This window comes from Ptychodera flava, chromosome 8 (assembly GCF_041260155.1).
Source record: "Ptychodera flava strain L36383 chromosome 8, AS_Pfla_20210202, whole genome shotgun sequence".
Lineage (NCBI taxonomy): Eukaryota > Metazoa > Hemichordata > Enteropneusta > Ptychoderidae > Ptychodera > Ptychodera flava.
In genome coordinates, this window is record NC_091935.1 from 17,395,456 (window position 1) to 17,414,806 (window position 19,351).

The 19,351-nt window shown below is 38.3% G+C and overlaps 1 long non-coding RNA gene across 1 annotated transcript; it reads right to left on the bottom strand.

Annotated features, from left to right (window-relative positions):
• Nucleotides 1-1,329: 1,329 nt before the first annotated feature.
• On the bottom strand, nucleotides 1,330-16,684 carry LOC139138675 (uncharacterized). Its single transcript, XR_011553657.1, has 5 exons — nucleotides 16,594-16,684; nucleotides 13,422-13,749; nucleotides 5,056-6,030; nucleotides 3,226-4,121; nucleotides 1,330-2,447 (listed from the first exon to the last, which is right to left on the bottom strand). It is a non-coding gene; the product is annotated as an uncharacterized lncRNA (long non-coding RNA).
• Nucleotides 16,685-19,351: the final 2,667 nt, after the last annotated feature.

Sequence of the window (19,351 nt, forward strand, 5' to 3'; positions counted from 1 at the left end):
AGGTTATCCCACGATATCAGCGCTTGGTTGGGACGTATTGCCACGAGTGAGGGTGCGAGCCGCATCACACGAGTCGAAGACGAGTGTGATGCGGCGCGCACCCTCACGAGTGGCAATACGTCCCAACCAAGCGCTGATATCGTGGGATAACCGATTTATCATATGCCCATGACCGTATATTTATGTAAAAGGTAATTAAAAATAAAGAAATTTTATTAGTTTTTGTCAGTCTTTCGAAGGGACTATGTTTTTATATTCTGCCACTGGTCTGAGCTCATTGATACATGTTTGTTTACAACAGCTGATCAAGTCGTCGATCGCATCGTGTCGAGTGTATACAGTCTAAACAGGATTATTTCAGCGCAATTTACCGCAGTCCAGAAAAGTAATGGAGCCAATTTACTAATTCTGGTCATCGTCCCGGTGTTCTGGTGGATAATTATTACACGGACAATATTGTAAGTTTGAATTCACTTTAATAACTCTTGCTGAAACATAGCTGACGTGAACAGGAACGACGAAGTAGCGCGAAATACAACAGATTGTAAACATAAACTTTTAATTTTCTACAACAACCTGTCCTGTAACTCACTTTAGATCTGAAATAAAGGAACGTTAAATTCATATGTACTAAGTAATATGTTTCGTTATATCGGTAAATTTTGATTGAATGCAAGATGAACATCATAACATCGAAATCGGAAATAAACAACAATTGATGACGTATAACGTGCCGTATCAGACTGATATTTTACGTTCCACGTCACGACGCGTCAGAGGAGACACGGATACGGTCATGGGTATATGATAATTTACTTTGTGCTTGAAGTAATGCGTGTTATTATTTATAAGCACTGTAATTTCCCACGAGGACATCTGTATACTTCAATTTATACTTCAATAACAATATAATGTATATGTGTATATATATATATATATATATATTATATATATATATATATATATATATATATATATATATAGTGTTATATATTTATACATATAGTGTGAAGGGAACATTGACGTGAAAAATTCCAAGGTCTAGTGAAAATCTGTTCCACCCCTTATTTATATTGAATACTAAAAAATTCTATATGCTGATTACAGTTCTAAAAATATCTTCACTTGTAGTAAACATGACATTCAGAATGTTCTAGACTAATTAAGTGGTCAAGTGGTCATTGACTGGGGAGGGGAGGACAGAATGACCTATATAACCGTAGCTCATTGATGACTTCCACGCACATGGGAAAGGCAAACCAAGTCTTACACAGTCACGCATCAGACAGTAAAATTATGCGGTCAAATATGGTCACTTTCTTATTTGGGTGATACAAAAAAAATATATGAACTATTTTATTGAGATTTAAAGGAAAACAAGGAATTATTCGTACAAAAGAATCAATAAACCTAACTGACCTTGAACTAGAATCTGCAACGAGGATCACTGTATATATCTAGGTTATATACACTAGGTTAGTGTTCATAGCATATCACGAGTAATATACCGGCAATCTTTCACAGAACTATCTAGCTGAGCGTGCTCTAAAAATGAAAACAACATTATTCAGACTGGACTTGCCTTAATCTGCCTTCTGTCGCACAAAATTTTTTCAATAACTAAAAAAAAAAGCGAGAAATTTATTTTTTTTTTAAATTACATTTTAAGAATTCATTCATTCAATTAACTTCTTGGGGTAAAGATTGTTTCTCTTATCACCCATAAACGAGGTCTAATGGTTCTTGCCGTACTGTAAACACGTCATCTTGTGACAGATGAAACCGATGCTACGTTGACAGCTTAATTCACAATTGGCTCCTTACAAGATATCAAATACATCTCAAAAGATCTTTCATGGCGGTAAGTGTTACAAAGGTTCCCAGGTCACTCTTATCAGAGTTGATCAGAGAAAATCACATAAGCAGAACGTAAAAAGATTGACTAACTTTATCCCGAACCATTCATCCATGTTGAAAGAACATGAATTCTCACCCTTTCATACACTAATCCAGGCAAATGTAAAATACACCAACTTGTACTACACACCTACGATCTATGTCCAGGTGACATGTAGCATGCTTATGTATGAGTTATGCTTACTTTTAAACATTGTCAAATAGGGACCTGTCAATCAAATAGGGACCTGTCAATCAAATAGGATGATACTTTCAGCGGTTGTAAGTCGAAATTCTTTCAGCTTCCTGAGGGCGTACTTCCTTCACGATCAAAATTGAAAGCAAACTGTACACCAAGTATACTGCACTTCCAAACGATTAAATTACGTCATGCGCAACTTACACATATTCTGATACTCAACAGTGTGTTTTTTCCTACCTCTAACAAAAGTATTTACCATTCGCGCCTGACTGTCAGGATTTAGTTGTTTCGTGGTTCAGACATCATTCATTTCCTCAAATGAGTTGTCCACTGAATAAAGATAAAAATGCTTAAGGTAAAGGGCGACGAATTCGGACGCGCACACGCTTTAGAACGTTTTCTGCGCAGATTTACTCCAGCCTGCCGCAAATGGGTTATTTTGTAGCGCATGTAGTTAACATCACCTGTCATTGTTGAAATTGCGCTTTTACCTAATTTTTTGACCCAGTGTCTTAGAAATACATGTGACCTATAACCTTGTCTATTTTGACCCCCTAGGAAGCTGGTTTTTATTCAATATGAGCGAAAAATTAACATTTCCTCTCCCATTTATATGGCGCAAATTACCCATTCACCTGGAGATATTGTAAAAAGTAGCGTGGTGACACCCTTTTATTAAAAGTGTAAACTAAATGGTATTATGTCAGGAGTTCATTCGCCAAGTTTGGTCAAAATGACACCATTCAAAGCGACAGGAAGAAAGTTAGAAAATTATGTAGTGATATAATTTCGATATCGTCATTTTGTAATCGATACTTATGTTAAAATTTCTTCACAAACATCATGAAAACTATACATTCGATAGATATGGATCTTAAGTCTTGGTATTTATTAAAATTAACTCATTTGCTAACCGTTTTATAATTGCTTTCTTTAGTTTAAGTGAATTATATCATTTTTATTTATTTCTAACGACGCCATTTTAAAGTCCGTTTCCATGGAAACAAGCGTGGTGACCCTCATTTTTTATTTCATTTTTGCACTTGCACAACTTCCAAGAATATTTGTGCAAAGTTTCAAGAAAATGACACCACAACTTAATTTTGACGTAATTCGTAGTACTTCACCTTAATCTTATTTCTCTTGATCATCTTGTGTGCTCACACTTACAGGAATCCCGGGCCGGGTTGGGCAGAAAGTTGCCTTGATAAAATCACTGTTTGTTGCCGTGATATATTCGTCAAGGTACTTTTTCAGCATGCCATTTTGAACGTTTGCATACTGAAATTAGAGACAAATTATCTTTAATTGTCATTTTACGCCGTTTGCAAAAGTGTATACTCTTACTTGAAAGCTTGCATAAAAGTGATTATTTGTAAAGGTTAAAAAGTATTCGCTGAAAGTTCAAAGGTCAGATGAGAAATTATATTATTGATATGGACTGTGACACTTAGGGGAATGTTCACTTTTTTGTACATGAAAATTGGGAAGGGTCACTTTTGTAAGGGTCGCTATTTTTCACTCAGCATCATTTTGAAAACGACCGCCCCCCGTAATTTCTGTCCAGTCCCTTACTTGCAAGTAACAAGCGTAGTTCGGAAACACTCCGTAACCGGTGACTTTTAACCTGTGTACTGCGATGTTTACCGTAAAATATCAGAGCTGATAGTTAACTTCAAAGGTCACTAGTAAGGATAGCTCTGCATGGCAGGGCTGTGTGTTACCGGCGTTATACGGGAGGCCGTATAACGCCGGTAACAGACAGCCCTGCCATGCAGAGCTACAGTTTTGAGCGATATGGGCATGGGCATATGATAAACACAATTCCGATAGCTCATAGATAAACTTTATCTTCTTTCTACACGCAAGGGGGATGTCGCTGGTACGCTGATTTGTGTGACACTTTCCGTAAAATCGACTCCTCTGTCGTCTGGAGGCTTGAATGAAAAGTGCTTCATTACATTTGCGAAAACGAGAAACAGTTCAATTTGGGCGAGATCTTTCCCAACACACACCCTTGAACCTGCAATGTAAACAAAAATCAACATCATTGTAAACAACTGTCACGCTGAAAAATATCGGACATCAGTGTGTGGTTTTCGGCATCGTACCAGAGGAACTGGAAAGTGAGATCCTTAAAAATGAAGGAAAGAGTCAAATTGATCGACTGAGAAAGCAAAACAGAAGGCAAAAGAAAATTAGGGACCGAGCACAGTTAACGGCAGGGGGGCCGGAAGAGAAAATGGGGGGTAGATTGTTTATAAGGTATTTGGTAATTTCATCATTCTTGGAGATTAAAATAGCACAACACAATACTGAAAAGTAGCTGAAGGTGTTACAAGTAGTAAAGCTTGAACATATGTTATTTTGTTTGTATATTATTTGTATATTTATTTGTTTATTATTTATTCCAAGAATGCAAGAATGTTGTTTTCACTAAAACATATATTAAAAGTTATAAGGATTGTGTACAACTTTGTACCTATGTAATCTTTCCTTTTTGGGGAGGGGGGCACAAAAATTTTGTTGCCGGTGATGGGGGCCACAAAAAGTTTTGCTGGTGTTAGGGGGGGGGGGGGGCTGTAAAAAATATATGCACCACACATTTTCTCTTCCAGCCCCCTGCCGTTAATTGTGCTCGTTCCCTTACATTCACTTGTTCTAATGCGTTGATAAACAAGGATTATATAAACGTTCAGAGCACGATCAACGATATATGTATACCATCGTAAATTCTGTAAAAAAATGTCGAACTATTGTTTAAGTGGCGATAAAACATGATAATTGTTACACTTCTATCATATTTTTAAAGTTTGAGTGTTCCATGAATTCATGCTCGTCATTCAGCGGCTATTGAAATGCTGTCGGTAATTCTTCAGTGATAATGAAGGATTTCACATCTGGTATATACTTTGTCACATGAAACAGCTGAAACAGTGAAAGTAAACTACCCCTACCGTAAGAGTAGTGTGCAAGTAAATCCGATTTGCCAAACCGGCCATCTTCTTGCAGCCATCTTTTGGGATTAAATTCGCCTGGCTTGGACCAATACCTTTCATCATTGTGCATGGAATACATGTTACCGAAGACCATCGTGTTAGCCGGAATGTCGAAACCTCTAAATCGAACGTGTCTCGATGTGGCGTGTGGTAACCCGACAGGTACCAAAGTCGTGTGTCGTAAGGCTTCGTGTATGCATGCTTGGGTGTAGGGTAATCGATCGCGGTCTGAATACCTTATAGGGGACGTTCCGGGGTGAGCAGTGTCTATTTCTTTCTGAACTCGGCGTTGAACATCTTGATATTGAGCCATGTACATGAATGTCCAGGTAAGCGATGTGCCTGTTGTTTCAGTCGAGGTCCTCACCAGGTCTCCGAATTCACCGGGCAAGTGGGAATCGCAGAGGTAGTTTTTCTCGGGGTTGTGTTCTTTCAAGTACGCTGCCTTCGTGAGGAAGATGTCCAGCACATCTCGCGGCGAGGAAGGGTCTAGTGTACGTCGATGGGCGTGTATGTATTTTGCCACAATACTATGAAAAGAATCAAGTTGAGCAAGCAGCTGTTTTTTTATAGCCATGGGAAACCGCCAAAGAAAAGGAAAGATGTTTATCACTCCGGCGGACCTGAAAGATACTAGAATTTTAGCACTATTCTCGTGTAAAAGTTTGTGGTGTACACCGTCGTAGTCGACCCGCTCACCGAAAAGGATGCCTGAATTTATGTTGTTCGTTACTTTGGTCATCACGTCACTGAGAAAACAATCAATAACCTGTCCTTTAGTTTTGTCAAGAAAGTCGTACATATACTTCATTTCCTCGAGAACCCGATTTTCGATGAAACTGTCGTCATTGCCCAAACCAAACTTACGGAAGGCCGTTTTAAACAGTGTCCTTCGCATCTTCCATTCATAATCGGTCTGTCGGACGACCAAGACTGTAAAAGAAAACAAGTACATGTAATAAACGTGCTGTCATCCCTTGTAATGCCATGAAAACAATACAAATTGTGTTGTACCCGTTTCTGTATGTATTTCCGTCTCTATGTCTGCGTGCATTTCTATATTTTCTGTATGTATTTTTATATTTCTATTTTTCTGTCTGTCTGCCTATCTGTATGTATGTATGTATGTATGTATGTATGTATGTATGTATGTATGTATGTATGTATGTATGTATGTATGTATGTATGTATGTTTGTATGTATGTTGCATGTATGTATGTATGTATGTATGTATGTATGTATGTATGTATGTATGTATGTATGTATGTATGTATGTATGACATTGTATGTATGTATGTATGTATGTATGTATGTATGTATGTATGCATGCCGGAAAATGCCGAGAGAGTTTGACCGGTTAAGAAGGGCTTGACTACGCAGTTTCTGCGTAGTGAAGCTTCATTACGTATTCATGGTGACCCCTGGCCAGCTGTCAATAACTTTGGGGGCTTTTGTCTTTTGGCCTGCTTGCATATGCTACGTTGGACACGACCTGCCAATCACCCAGGTAGTCAATTAAACTATTAATTGACTGTTTCCCGACCCAATTAACACTATCCACACTGTAAAAATAGCGGACGCTAGACGCGTCTTTACGCGTTCAAAATGTACATGTCGGTGTTCAAATTTGAACGGCTAGTGTTCATATTGTTAACACTAGCTGTTCATAATATTAACAATGATGTTCTAAACCTGAACACTTAGTGTTAACAACTATCTCCTTCAAGTGTTCAAAAACTCAGCATCACAGAAATTTACAATACTGTGAAACAATTAACAATCTTTTGTGTTTTTTACTTTACATGGCTATATTAACTTTACTACTGCCTCGCTGTCCGGCATACGTACACGGATTTCGGTGTAACGAATTTCACAATAAGTGGAAAATATTTCCGGTCTACAATTGCTGAAAGCATGTTTTTTCTAAAAAGGAAGTATAAAAAATAATTTTACACGTTTATTACGGGTTGAAATTTTGAAATTTTGAAAAGAAAATCAAAAAACCACTATGAACGTTTAAATTTAACATCGGCGTGCAAGAGGTGTTCTACTTCTTAACACTTGGTGTTCAAGTTTGGTGCCTTTTCTTATCCCATGATGCATCAAAACGGAAGTTGCGACATTTTTCTTGTAAGCGCACGCTGAAGTCGTGATCGTGCGAAAGCAAGACCAGAAAGGGTAAGTTTTCTCTCCAAAATATTAAAGAGGTATTGGATTTTGAAGCATCTGTATTATTATCCTTCGAACTAATTGTATTGTACTTTGAAAAAGCTTAACTACGTGAAGAAACCTTTATTTCTTTCAGTGGCTGGTGGACCATACACTAGCTGTGAATACGCAGCAGTGTTTTGGGCCATGGGGTATCGATCGCACTCGGGTCAAGGGTCATCACTGGAGCGATGACCCTTGACCCGAGCGCGATCGATATGCCACATTACCGCTGCGTAATCACAGCTAAAACATGTCTTTTAGTAACCACAATCGCATGTAAATTTAAAACTTTAGTTAAACATCGAAGAATATTGTTTTAGCATATGAGAGTTGGCTTTGCTTTTACTTTTCATCAGTTGATGACACGAAGAAGCCAATATTTTGTAACATTGACGAAAAGAGGCACTGTATACAAAAGTCACCCCTTTTCCTTAACCTAATAAGGCCAAATTGTCTTTCATTTGAAGTCTCATGTCGCCATATTATCTATTGTTGCATTATTTTCAGGATGTGAAAAGTTGGATGAACGTGAAATCGAAGAGTTATTACAGAAGCTATTGGTACAGAAATTGAAGAATATGAGTGTACAGATAGCTGTCTGGAAACAAGCTTGAGAACCTAAGCTCATCTCTGATGTAGATTTGAACTTTCGAGGGTTAGTAACTGAATTGATAAGTTTCTGTATTTTTGTTCTGAATTTATCTGAGCTATGTCCAGAACGCTATGATTAACTAAATGTTACTGGAGAATAAGCTTTCAAATACTTGTAGTCACCCTTATCAGATGCAATGGTGGAATGAAGAATTAAATCAGAAAGCCAGAAAATTCACAGTAAAAAATTACACTCTAAATTTCGGAATTTTCTGAAATTTCCACTCTGAATTTTCTGTCGCTTTCTGCTTCAAATCTTCATTGCACCCAGGCATCTGATGAAGGAGACTTCACGTCTTTGAAGGCTTATGCCAGTAACATTTAGTTGATCATAGCCTGCTACCAAATCTTTGATTATTTTATATTTTAGATCAAAACGTCTTTGTTCTCGGTTTGTTACTGATTTTAGCTTTGCTGTTAAGGACGTAGACCTTATATCATAGGTAAATGTGTGGCATCATCCTCAAATGTTTTCATCCCAAGCGTTTTCTTCAAAACGGCCAGTACGATTCATTTAATATTTGGAGTACAGGTTTCCGGGGATTTTCCTAATCATATATGTACAAGTTATGATGAAATACACAAAATTGTATTTTTGAGACATTAAAGACATTTCAGACATTTTTAAGACATAAGGAATTATCAAATGTGATATATTCAAGTAAGCCAAATTTTTAGCTTTTTCGTACGTTTTTGCAAGTATGAACATATAACGTAATCCACAATTATAAGTAAAACCTGTTTTGTCACTACTTTGTTCATATTGTTTGAAAACGATCTACAGTGTTTATGGGGATTTTCTTTTGTTTATGTTTTGATAGGAAGGTGTTAATTAGCGTTGGTGTTTTCCTCTGACAAACTTTACAAAGTGGCCATATGGCCACTTTGTAAAGTTTGTCAGAGGAAAACACCAACGGTGTTTATGTGCCCAATTGACACTAAATAATTGTATTTTACTAAAGGAATTTTTGTGTATTTTTAAATAAAATAATTTTACTGAATATAAGTGGTCTGTTTTGTTATTTCCAGGCTTGAACACCCCATGAACGCGCAAAATTAAAGGTGTTCAACAAGTGCATATCATGTGTTCTAACCTTTAACACACTTATCGTTGAACGGCGTCCATGCGTTCAAAAAGTGTTACAGCCCTTTGAACGCGTAAACGCGTTCAATTTTTTGAAAGCATTTCATGTGCAACGTGTGTTCAGATATGTAACACATGGTGTTCAATATAATGTCTGATGAACACGAAGTGTTCAAAATCTGCACACGTGTGTTAAAAAATTGAACATTGGTTGAACACGTAGTGTTAAATTTCTGAACGTCTAGACGCGTTCAAAAGTGTTACAAAAAGGCGTTTAATTGGTGTTCTATCCTTTAACACTTAACTTTACAGTGCAGCAGTATCAGTCATATTTAATCGCGTGGCCCGGGTGGCACAACGTAGGGAACGCGTGTATTTCTGTGTGTACGTTTCACTTGTGGTGTTGTTTGTACCATCGTGTGTCCTTGTTTCACCTACAGCATTACCTTCAAGGTGACAGTGTTCATTATCATTGCACCGAGTTCTGCCCACGGTGAAAACCACCTGTTTTGCCTACTAATTACTGCCCGTCGCTGCCCGTCCTGAATGTAGCCTATCTATAGCTACAGTAATCACATAAATCATTTATCAGTTTTGATATATACTCCTAAATTGTAAGTTTGATCAAAATCGAGAAACATTCAAGGGCTATGCAGACTGTCCATGTAAGCACACACAGTGACAAGAAGGCGGTAAACACCTACTCACCAAGCTCATCGAATCGGCGAAAAGAAGCATAAAAAGCTAGGCTTATCGCAAAAACAAACGCGCCAAGCGCTAACAAAAACCCATACCAAGCGGCCCTTTTCAGGGCCACCAAATACTCAAAAAGGAACTACCAAAAAATACGATAAGATGACATAGAACACACAAACACTTGAAAGAAATAACAAAAATCGTACACATAACAAACAACTGAAACACAACATTAAATACAAAATAAACATCACAGTAACGTAACAGAAACATGGCCGTGGAAATAAATCAGCTATTTCCAAAGAAAAGCCGACAACAACATGAAATTCAACAACAACCTATCATCGCTCAAACTATGAAACTCCGAAAAATAGTACTAGGCAAAAGCCTTAAAATTCATTCGGACACCAACAAAACCACCTCAGGATTTCAACAAATAAAGTCGTATAATGTGACTATGCTACATCGTGAGACACAAACAATCGCAACAACACCAATTCAAAGAAAAGTCAAATTGGACTCCACGAACAACAAAAAAACAAAAACTTGAAAGCTATCTGAAGCTTCTAAACTCGCACTTCTAGAGATACCCTTTCAACAAGGAAACAAAACATGTCGCGTGCCAAAAGAATCGCGATAAACCAGCTTGCAAACATTGGACAAATTTTGGGAAAATAACCCTTCGACAAGGGTCGGTTTTTCGTTATTGTCAACACAAACGATTACTACTCCAATGCGAAAGGCAATTACGTAACACTCAGTATTATACACAACAAGCCAGAACAAACAGTAAACAAAGTAAATGAACTATTAATTAAAATGTACGAGAACAAGCACATCAACCAGGATACTTGTAAGTATCTTGATCCAATAAACATAAAATCCGTACCCCGCAGTGGTACTTATTGCCTAAAAATTCACAAACCTCCGCAAAAATCTAAAAGACACACCAGTCAAAACAAAATTTACCAAAGTAAAGAAATATAGAACAAACAAACCGAACCACAAACGGACTCACAACGTGACCAAATTAATATACTTGCCTCGCTAATCGGAAAGCAAGACCACTAAAATGCATTAAAATAAATTTTCACAAACACAAACTAAGGAAAGAATCTACACTGCGACTGATGAGAAACCACACTCGGGTTTCGAAACGCAAGCGTCAAAGGGCGACTCTATCAACTTTTGTAACAACATAGGTCCGGCTGCGTCTCGCCATAAGCTTTCCCCACAAACAAAACATTACCGTACACACTACTCCAAACTTCTCTACAAATATCCAAAGCGAAACAAACATTTCATTAACACAAACAATCGGATAAGAATGTAGGAACACATTTTCGAAACGAATCAAACACAAACTCGACACAAAAACATTTGGATAGTTAGGTGGGAGCCTGTTTCACATTTTTTACATCTCGCTATACTGTCTATGATTCAAAAAATAAAGTCATCTGCCACTTTTTCTGTATACGCGGTTTGGCAAAACTCATCTCTTTAATCGAAAGTCGGGCGATTTCATGGTTCTTTGGGGCACGTAAGTGTACGTCGAGCTTAAGGAATGTAGTTACATTCGCGATGTTTTATTCGAAAATTATTTATTCTTCAAGGGCAAATGCACATATTTATGCTGTTGGAAATACTGGCCGCTCATAAACAAGACAATAAACTCAATATATGTGCATTTTTACTTATATTGTCAAAGTACCACCGACACCCACAAAAACCAAATGGTTCAGTCCAGGTATTTGCAACTCTGCCATCCGACTGGTCAACAGGAAATCAACCATAGGTGTCTTTTGGCACGCGTATACGCCAGGCGACGGTAATCTGCACCACTTATCACCATCGGGAAGGTACTCCTCCCCATATACCACTGGTGATCCCACCCTCAAGGCACTGCGTCATTCGACCAAGCATTGTTATTGTAATTTCCTGCATAAAATTAACAGCGAGGTCAACCGGTCAAACTCTCTCGGCATTTTCTCTCATGTGTATATATGTATGTATGTATGTATGTATGTATGTATGTAGTTTGTATGTGTGTATGGATGTATGGATGTATGGATGTGCGTACGTTTATCTTACTTCTATAAAAATAAACCGACATTGACAAATGTACGCACAGATATTAAACAAGACAGCAAACATGCAAAGTTTGTAAATCACGTTGCAGTTCCCGCCGCCCGATCATCCTTTCGACTATTCAATGCGTCAAGCAAGAACTTATAGAAAAAATCATAGACGGTAGAGAAAAAAGGGTTAAACTTTGGTGGCGCGCGTTTGCATTTCCATAATGAAACAACTCGTGAAACTTCACCCTTGTGTAGCTGTGTAGTTTTGCAGAGTAATCACCATTGTGCATGTGGCCAACTGGGCTTGGCGTAAGGACGAGTCATTTTACAAAGCGGCGCTTGGGAGGCGGGTCTTCCGAAGATCTCTCTACTGCTGCGTGTACAGCTTGATTTGAAATTTTTGACAGCTTTAGTTTTGCTTTCTAGGCTACATTGACAAATACTGGTGGGGTGGCTGGAGGAATTCAGGGCGGATTTAAAATTTTTTGGGGGGGAGTAGAGGGGGATTTGAAAGTTTGCTCTCTGTAAAAAAATAGCACCTAGAAGTATGTTGCTTCCCTATTAATTTTTTACATTTGCCAAGCCGTCATCTTCGGGTTTTGTTGGTCTGTAACGTGAAAAGGCCACCGCTAGTGTTCACAGCCAATGTTTTGTTATCCATATGCTATGTTTTGATGAGCTGCTCTGACGTATACCAGTGATGACCACGGACAGTAAAATGAATTGTAGCGAAATAAAATGTGGTCTAATAGATCATTTTACACACACATATATATGTTATTCGTGTCGTACTGTCCGTGCGCAAAATATTAATGAAATTTATACTTGAGTTCGAGGAAAACCGATGTGCATAAAGTACACTCCAATTATACATACAACTGTAATGGTGATATTTTCATGGCCGCTGTACTCTTGCTATGCCGATAATACATATAGTCTATTGTGACTCGGTAGATGACTATAACGCATGTATTTGCAATTGACTTGACTCGGCAGTTATCGTCTACTTCATCTGAATAACTCGAAGAACTTATAAATACACGATCGGTTCACTGCAGTCGTCGTCTATAAAATAGTTTGATCATCATTATGAACCGTGTTTTCGCGAAAGAATCATAAAAACGAAATTCACGGGTGCAGGTTAATTAAAGCGTGTCTCGTTTTTCGCTTAAAATAGCTGTTTTACGTGTAGGTTATTTGCTCTTTCCAGAGTGACGTCAAGTTGTTATCTTCGTAAAATATATTGCCACGCGTACTTTAATATGATGAACATATCATACAACCCGTCTAGGTACACTAGTAACATAGGTACATACAAACTCTCTCTCTCTCTCTCTCTCTCTCTCTCTCTCTCTCTCTCTCTCTGGGGAGTCAGTTAGCTCCACAAAATTGAAGATATCAATAATAGTTTGCCACATCAAATACTAAAGCAGCTCATTTGCATTGCAAACTAGCAATACAAAAACGTGAATTCGACACAGAAATTACCTGTCGTTATCATCTTTTTAGAAACGAAATGTTGACGTCGTGAATGTGCATCTCAAAGAGCCCCTAAAGACTGACCCAGTCATATGTCCGTATTTAACACTTTACTTCATTCTCACCTTCTCCGTTGTGAACTTTACAGTGAAGGTCATCCGGCCTGGCGGAAAAAAATTCTTCGATTTTCCACAAATGCTTCCTTTACCGCATCATAGCCGTGTAGAATAACGGCCAGATTGCTCCCAAGCCGCACACTGATGACGTCGCCGTATTTCTTGGCCATTTCACAGTACCATTTGCCGGGATGATCTGTCAACCAGGGTAGCACGCCGACAACCGGCAAACCCACAGGACCCGGCGGAAGATTCCGTGGTCGATTCACGAGCCATGCAATCAGCATGAAGACGGTAACCATCAACACCAATGTATCTAGCATGTTTTCAGAGATTACTGCGATAAATAATAACAGTTACTATGTAATTTTTTTTCTGACCGATTATAACTTGTAAAGCAAATTTCTAAAACCATTCCTGTGAAGCCTCGAGAGTATTTATCGCAAGTTCCTTCGCGAAATGTTTCTTGTATAATCCCCCGGTTTAATTCCCCTACTGACTACTTTCAACACTTAAATGGCTCTAGACAAAATTAACCATGATCATTGAGAGACCTAGTTTTACTGAATTCTATAAAAGAAGTCATCGTTGATGACACAGTCCCCACTTGTTAATGGGTGCTTTGATTACAGGTCCTCAGAGAGGATAGAGTCCTCTTCATTAGGTCTGTGATAAAAATACTTTGATACAGATGGCACTCAGTGGCCAAGAATGAGTTCCATGGTGATGAAAACATAAAACCAATGTAGGCCACTATCCTAAAGGTCATTAAATGAGTAAACTGGGAATTAGTCGACAGGATGTTGCAAAACATTTTTTCATACTATCCTAACACTAATAGATTATCACTGGTACCATATTTCATAAAGTTTGATGCAGTATTTACAACACTATGAGATCAACATCTGTATCAAGTTTCATCAAATTTGATGTTGTATTTGTGGACATATCACTCTAATTAGGAAAGTTCATTACATATGCAATTACAAATTAATTAAAATGACACTGAAAAATGTCTTTTTCACTGTTAAAGCAATGTGAGCTTAACATCTGTACAAAGTTTCATGAAATTTGATGCAGTATTTCTTGACATATCAGCCTAATTACGAAACTTCAATAATTGACATGATACTGCTACATGACGTGAAACAAATTGACGAGCATGTATGAAATAGGTCAATGTCCTTGTACCAACTTTGAATGATACTGGTGGAAATATGTCTGAGTTACGGCTCAGTACATGAGAAAATTGTAACAACATCGCCGCCATGCAGCGATATTTGATCTTACTGTTTAAAAACTCAACACGTATATGTATGACATAAGTCAATGTCCATGTACAAACTTTGAATAAAATCAGTTGAGACTTGCCAGTTATGGCTATCGACATGAAAAAAGCCATAACAAAATTGCCACCATGTGGCCATATCGGACCTTATCGAGAAACAAATGCATGTACATATGTATACTATAAGTCAATGTCCTTGTACCAACTTTGAATAAATTTGCTTGATGTCATGTCTGAGTTATGGTTCAGGACATGGAAAATCGTATACAAATGGCCACACAGCGGCCATATTGGATCGTATCACAAAACAAATCAATGTGCATATGTATGACATAGGTCAATGTCCTTGTACCAACTTTGAATAAAATCAGTTGAGATATGCCTGAGTTATGGCTCTGTACATGAAAAAATCGTAACAAATTGGCCGCCTGGCGGCCATATTGGATCGTATCACAAAACAAATTGACGTGCATATCTATGACATTGGTCAATGTCCTTGTACCAACTTTGAATAAAATTGGTTGAAGCATGCCCGAGTTACGGCTCTGTACACGAAAAAATCGTAATAAAAATGGCCATCTGGCGGCCATATTGAATTGTATCACCAAAATAAATCAACGTGCATATGTATGACATAGGTCAATGTCCTTGTACCGACTTTGAATAAAATCAGTTTAAACATGCCTGAGTTATAGCTCTGTACATGAAAAAATCGTAATAAAATGGTCGCCTGGCGGCCATATTGGATCGTATCAGGAAACAAATCGACGTGCATCTGTATGACATATGAAGTAATCCTTGTACCAAATTTGAATGAAATTGCTCCAGGCATCTCTGAGATATCTGCGTGAACGGACGGACGGACAGACGCACGGACATTACCAAACCTATAAGTCCCCCCGGACGGTGTCCGTGGGGACTAATAAACCACGACAGTCACATAATTGTACAAACATTGATATGTTTGTATAACCCGAAGAATATGAAATGCGCTGGCGCGTTTATGTATGTTTGAGTTGAATACGTCTCTGTTTGATAATATGCTGTAGAAAAAGTTATGTTACTTTATCTCGGCCGTTTGAACCCTATGCTTCCATTTAGCGGCGAAGATCGAGAGGGTTTGCACTCAGATTTATCTGCTCGTTACAGTGAATTCCAAAATAGGATGGAATTACAACGTGCTTAGGTGATAAGACAAATGTTTCTGGCGATAGAAAATGACGCCAGCTGCATTAAGTACAAACGTCCTCCTTCGATAAATTCTGCAACAATTAAACCAAATACGACGTTCACTGTGCCCATAGTCAACGTCGCCAGTATTGCCGGCGAGCTCCCATTGAAAACTCACCCGTACACTGACTGCTCGAACATTCTTATATTGCCTTTATCACGATTATCGGCGATGAAATCGCACAGAACGCTAACGTCAGGTATTTTTCTCTTTACAGTGTGTACAGCTCGGTATAACGATCGGTGTTCCTACACTGAACGTATTCCGTAAGCGAGAACAGTGGACGTCGTATTGGGTAAAATTGTTGCAAAATCCTTCAAAGGAAATCGTTTGGAGTTGATGCAGTTGGCGTTATTTTCTATCGCCAGAAATTTGTTTTTCTAATCACCCAAGCACGTTGTAATTCCAAGCTATTTTGAAATTCACAATGAGCCAATATGAACGCTTCGAATCTCTAAACACAATACCGTTGAACATGGCAAAGTAATGACAAATAATATTCGTTTCTTTACGAAGGAAGATTTGATCTCCACGATCGCGAATGGGATCATGTATGTTCAAATATTTCGATGAATCCGTAGTAACCACAATCAAGGCGTTGCATGTGTGAAAAAATCTTACAGAAAAAAACACCACTGAAAGTGTCGCTACTCGTAGCACACCTTTCCCATCGAACAAGAACGTTGAAGTAATATCACAGCAATGTTACCTGTTCATGTACTGTGCTTGCAGTTTCTCCTAGAATGAATTAAGTATAATGGACGATACGAAACCTTTTATAAGCAATCTTATGTATTTATTACGCTGTTCGATAAGAGAACTCGGTCAAACTATTAAAGTTCAACAGGGACATATATTATCATTATGGGGGACAACCATAATAAAGAGCAGTATCATGTTGACACAAATTTAAATGTCACGGGTGTGTTCTCTTTTTTGCCCACACAGCTGTATATTAATCTGCTTATAGTGTTTATCTGATTATGTTATCAAGGGAGTGTTTATCTCCTGCTTGCTGAATTTATAGTTTTAATCGCTTACTCTGTATATATTTATTTGCTTGTATGCTGCCTTGGGTTTTGATCATAATAGAGGCTTTGCCTATGCAAATGTGACTTTTAGCCAAATTTGTTTAGAGTCCCACACATCAGTTGCAGAGGCGGAGCCTCCCTTTAAAAGGACGCAAAGCTATGGCGGCGTTCATTGTGTAAATGGACACCAAAAAGGTAACACGCGGGCACACGCTCCAGATTCGAAAATGCCACTTTTTAGTTTTCCCCCGCCGCAAAAACGCAGACAGACTGCCAAGCGGTCAGCGCGAAGTTGCTGCCGATCGAACTCTGTGGTTATATTCAAAGTCTACAATTTTTAAGGAAATTCGAGCGTTGGTGGTGGGGAATCAATGACCATTGGCGATTAGAACCGACCGTCAATCAAACGCTTGTATAAACTCTGTTTGCAGGATTAGCAAAAGGTGACAAAAGGATGAGATCAGTTTGTGTAATTAATGTTATAGAAATCAAACATCGTACTGGCCAAGTGTTTGACTGGGAGGAGAACTCCACTAATGCGAGAACCAGGGATTGAAAAGTGCGGCTTTTATAGCTAGCGCTGAGATTTACAGACTGAACATCTGTAGTACCTTTTCACCACCCACCCTCCCTGACCAAATATTTACTTGAATAGTGCGAATTTGTCAGTAAAATACGTACATTCACTAAATTCTTTTTTACCTTCAAACAAGAGTGGTGGTGTTATTTGGTTGATTTTTAGGTCTTCGTAGTATGTAGTTTGAGGTCTCCCATGGGAGAAAGTTCTATTGTAACTAAAGTTTTGGTTAATGAAGCTCGGCAAAATTAAAGAACTTATCCTGTGTGTACCAAAGAAACCAATGTGTTTGTCTTTCCTTATCTGTGTTTTCATAGAGAGTACTTCTCCCGCTACTGTCAATGGTTTATTAAACCTGGTGAGCATTTAAATATATATTTACAATTCAAACACAAAGGCACAAACATTGCCCAGCGTCTGGCGTTACTCTAACTTGCCCGTTACTGTGTCTTATTACTGATTCCGTTATCCTTGTTTGTTGCACATGTCGTATGCATTTTAATCAAACACGTATGTTTGAAAGGCCTTCAGTAGTAAGAAAAGGTGGTCAACTGGGATGAAGTAAGAATTTTAACACCCATTTTATTCATTTATCTACATGAAGCGAAGGAAAAATTAACCATCCATGTAACTAAAGTGTGACCCTGACCTATATACGAACTCACGCACGCGCAACAGTGCATTGTCCTGAACTAAGCGGGAAATTCCCTGCTGAGCATGTTTATACACGTTCCGAAGGTGTACGGGAAATTCCGTGTGAGTCATCACCATCAAACTAGCCTATATAAAGGACCCCCGTTGTCAGTCCGGCCGGCCGTCGCGGAGTCTAGCTGAAGTTAACTAACTTTCATATCCATTCAATCCATAATATCGTAGATATCGCTCCAGCGGCGGACTAAATCCTTCTTGTTTTTGTATTTCTAGCGCCTGATGAAATATGTTCTGAATAAGTTCTGACCCGGAGCCTCCTCGTTCCGAAGGGTTGCACCTTTTTCTTGTATTTGTGTAAGCAGCTGTTTATATTGAACGTAATAATGTTTATACTTCTCTCTTCTTTTTGATACTCCCGTTTTTCCTTGTATTACATCAATAACAACACCAGGTATAGGAGTTAAGGCTAACAGTACCGGAACTGTTGGAATTGCTGCTATTACAGCAGAGCTTACAAGAATTCCCTTAGTAATATTAAGAGCCATATCAATTCGACCCATCAATTTGTAACTTCGTCGATATGCAGCACTTGTTCTTTCTATGTAATCAGCCAACTGTTCAACGCTTTCAACAACTGAGATGTGCATTTTTACTGTATATGTAAGGGGATAAAAAATAATTGTAGTAATATAGAAATACAATATGGCAGAAGGAGGAGAGAATATAGAACTCCAGGATTTCGATAACGCAAACTTAAATGATGATGATGATGCTGCTGCTACTGCTGCTGAAACATCTTTTACCAGCGATGATAATGCCCTTGCAGAAGTCGATCCTTACCGGGATAGCTCAAGCGCGAAGAGCCCGCAGGTAGATCCTTCGACTAGACAGAGAGTAACAATTGAAATACAAATGGCTGAAAAATTCTTAAACGAGAATAATATTACTGATGAAGCAGCACGAAACGAATTATTTTTGAATGCAAAGATTAGGTATGGAAAGCTGTATTATAAAGAACTCAGGCTATCAAAACTTTCAGGAAGTGGTTTTAAATCGCTCAAGACAGTAAAAAAAGAAGCAGGAGGATATGAATTTGTAACTAAAGTATACAGTAAGACGGGGGACAGCGCAGAGCCCGAAAATGTGAGTCGTGAATTGCAT